General features: G+C 32.5%; 1 protein-coding gene across 1 annotated transcript in view; it reads left to right on the top strand.

The window, feature by feature from the left end:
• The first annotated feature begins 2655 nt into the window (after positions 1 to 2655).
• The window catches only part of LOC107728530 (FRAS1-related extracellular matrix protein 1-like), a 5527-nt gene continuing 4207 nt past the window's right edge, over positions 2656 to 3975 (top strand). The window contains exon 1 of the mRNA XM_016538734.1: positions 2656 to 2753. The gene's annotated coding sequence lies outside the window, so the exon portion shown is untranslated. The remainder of the gene's footprint in view (positions 2754 to 3975) is intronic.

The following is a 3975-nucleotide window of genomic DNA, read 5'->3' on the forward strand; positions in this document are numbered from 1 at the left end:
AAGAGCAAAAATTAGGCCTACTCAAAGGAATCCAGCAAGTGAGGGGGGTGCCGTCATTAAGCAGGAAATGCATGGCTCAAACTAGGGCAGGACAACAAGTTGTATTTTCATTACAGCATGTGTTATACCACTTCAGCTCTCCGGAGACTTTGATATATGTATGAGAATGTAAGCTCTCCTACAGTCACTGCCGGATCTCGTAAACGTCTAAAGAAAACAGGAAAAGTAGGTTAAGAACTGAAGGAGATATTGGGAGAAATCAGTCTTGCTAGACTAATATAAACATCAGCATGTTTTAGTTATTTACCATTTTCTGGTAGTTTTGTCATCTTGACTGTGTCAAAATAGATAGGGCTCCTTATCAAGTTTCCAAAAAAGGTTCAGCTGTTCAAGGGAAAATATGAAATAAACTTTAAGCAAGATTTAAATATTTTTCCCCCAAACATGCAAATAAATTGATTTTAAATAAACTTCCCCCTTTATCTAGAATTTATGTACATTTCTAAAATTTATATCACATTTATTTATTTATTAGCATTTTTTCTAGATTTATTTCCAATTTTACACTGTTGTTTAAAAGTTTGGGGCTGGAAGGTTTTTTTTATGTTTTTGCTTCTTTAAGTCTTGTACTAACCATAGCTGCATTTTTTAAATCAAAAATACAGTATTATTGGGAAATATTATTACAATTTTAAATAACTGTTTTGTATTTTGATACAAATCTCAATTTTCAGCATCATTACTCCAGTCTTTAGTGTCATATGATCCTTCAGAAATCATTCTAGTATGCAGATTTTCTGCTCAAGAAACATTTATTATACTTATTAATATCAATGTAGAAAACAGTCGTGGTGCTTAATATTTTTTGTGGAAACCATGCAACATTTTTTCAGGATTCTTTAATAAATAGAAAGCTCAAAAGTTTTTTTTAGTAATATAAATGTATTTACTGTCATTTTTGTTCAATTTAATGCTTTCTTGCTAAATAAAAGTATAATTTCTTTTTTCAAAATCTTGCTGACCCCAAACTTTTGTACGATAGTGCACATAATTTTAATAGTTTTTGTAATTTTGCAAAATGTTCAGCATCTACTTTTAATTGATTTTTCTCATTGTTCAAAATTTCTGTATAAATCTCTATAAATGTTTATTGTTAGTGTTTATTCTCAAATTTCTGTATTTATTTATTATTATACACATTTCGTTGTATTTTATTACATTTATTTATTCACATTTTGTTCCCTTATTTGTATACTTATTTTTTTCTTTGATATTTTTGCTAAAATTTTACTGGATGACTCCAACCTCTAATTGCATAACCAGTCCCTTACTATAGTTTCCTTTATAATGACTTCTGGCATAGCAACTGAGTTTCTCACCCCCATGCAGAGGCAGCAGAGGGTGGACAAGAGTGACCGGCCCACATTTCTCAGTCTTGGGTTGAACGGAGTTGCACAGCAGGGGAGAGGCATGTCTTTGTACCGCGGGTCAGCCTAGGGCAAGAGGAAGGTGTATGCGGCGGCTAGACTGTGTTTGTGAATCATGTGAGTGCGGATGTGCTACAGTTTGTCAAAACACCTTTTTGTTAAGGTTAGCCAACAAAACGCAACTTCCATTTCCTTTCACAAAGGCCGTAAAAGATCAAAGCGAACAGGGTTGCCTAAGAGAAAAATTGAAAACTTACTCAAAGCTGTTACTAATTTCACTTTCTCAACTCATAAACCAGTCTTTTTTATGGAAGCCTGTTTCCACCACTGAATAAAATTTTTTTTAAAAGGTTATTGCGACTTTTTATCTCACAATTTTCTCAGAATTGTGTGATACAAACTCGCAATTCAGATTTTTATTAACAGAATTGTGACATAAACTTGCAATTGCGAGTTCTAAAGTCAGAATTGCGTAATATAAAGTCGCAATAGTATGATATAAAGTCACAATTGCGAGATATTGCGATTTATAAAGTCAGAATTGAAAAACTCGCAATTCTGACTTTTTTTCTCGGAGTTGTGAGATAAAAACTCGCAATTCTGACTTTTTTTCTCGGAGTTGTGAGATAAAAACTCGCAATTCTGACTTTTTTTCTCTGAGTTGTGAGATATAAATTCTGACTTTTTTTCTCGGAGTTGTGAGATATAAATTCTGACTTTTTTTCTCTGAGTTGTGAGATAAAAACTCGCAATTCTGAAAAAATCAGAATTGCAAGTTTATATAACACAATTCAGATTTTATAACTTGCAGTTACGAGTTTATATCTCACAATTCCAAGAAAAAAGTCACAATAACCTTTTTTATTCAGTGGCGGAAACAGGCTTCCATACTTTTTCATCTAACCTTCTTAGGTTTTTTTTTTCAGAGCAGGAGGGTCTTTCCATCTTCGGGGGAATAAGAACATCTGGGTTTGTAAGAAGTAGAAACCTTTGGAACTGGTCTGCACATTTCCTGTGTGAGGAGATTGAACTTTTCCTGCCCTTTTTCATGTCTTTTCCCTCACTCTGCTGGATTCTGCTGCTCTGCTTCAAGAAAGAACGCGAGAAACAAATGCAAGGCAGGCGTGATTTTAGTGTCTTTTGTTCTTATCTCCAGCTCTTTATCTGTCTTTCTTGCTCTGTTTGTGTTTTGCTAACGGTTCTTTGTGGTTTTCTTCAGCAGGGGGGCAGTTGAGGGTAAACCTCTGCTGTTTGAGGAGGGCTGAGCTGTTCTGTTAGTCTACACACACTGAAGGAACTACAGGCCAACTGTGGATTCAGCTGGAGGTATGTTATTCTTCTCTCTCCATCCTCGGTTCTGTGTTTTAGACTGATAAAACATTGCAAAACAGGACTAAATTCAAATGCAAATCAAGGTTTTTGAGTTACTAACTTTCTCTAAAAGCCTTTTATAAAGTCCTACCAAGAGGCTGTTGCTGCTTTATTTGTCTGAACATGTTTTTAATGTCAAGAGTGTGCGGTGTAAATGCTGAGTCATGTTTAAACATGCAGGTTTAAAATATTATTGGAGCTCAAAGCTTCTCTCGAATGTCAAAACATTTACAAAAGCCATTTAGAAAGAGCATGTTTGCACCACGAGGCATGATGATAAGTATAGCCCATTTAAGTTTGTATTAAGTGATGAAATGCTCGATGTGGCCAAAACGTTCCGCATGGATCAAACCTTTGGCTGATAGCACCTGTAGTGTTTGGATACATACAGTAGCAGGCAACAACAAAAACATTACTGCAGTTCACATGCTCCTTTGATGCTTGATTCCATTTCCAGCACCAAGACAGCGTGAGGCCGATTAACCCCTTCTTGTTCTTTCCCACATAGTTTTAATTTAGAGTAAAAATTTTTACACTGTGTAAGTTTTGAGGCAGTGCTATTTTAGTATTATGTATATACTATTATATTATATACTGTAATATGTATATATATATATATATATATATATTCATTTTAGTTTTAGCAATTTTGCTATGTGCTTTGTCATTTTTAGTATGTTTCGCTTTTTTAAATATTTCTATTTAACTTTATTTTTATTCTGGTGTTTCATTTTCATTTACAATTTTAGTTTATTTAGTAATTTTGTTATGTGCTTTTGTCATTGTCTTATATATTTATATTTATCTTTAATTTATTTCTTTTTAGTTTTCATTTTAGTCTTAGTAATTATTAGCATTATTAGCATGTCATTTTTATTAGTTTCTGTTTTTTTTTAATATTTCTTCTTAGCTTTAATTTATTTTTAATTCAGTTTTTAGTTTTAGTACTTCAACTTAAACTTTTTTTTCAGTTAGTTGCCAAGAAATATTTTTTTAAATTTAAATTTAATTTAATGTTTATGTTTTTTATTTGATTTGATTTGATTTCAGCTTTATTTCAATTACTGAAATCGATTTTTAATAATTTTAGTTTTAGTTAACAATAGCAACACTGCTTTAAGGCTAATGCAAGTGTACTCCTACACTCCAAAAATCATACTGTTAATGAGTATTTATA

Source organism: Sinocyclocheilus rhinocerous, unplaced genomic scaffold, assembly GCF_001515625.1.
Source record: "Sinocyclocheilus rhinocerous isolate Xijiao unplaced genomic scaffold, SAMN03320098_v1.1 scaffold1238, whole genome shotgun sequence".
NCBI lineage: Eukaryota > Metazoa > Chordata > Actinopteri > Cypriniformes > Cyprinidae > Sinocyclocheilus > Sinocyclocheilus rhinocerous.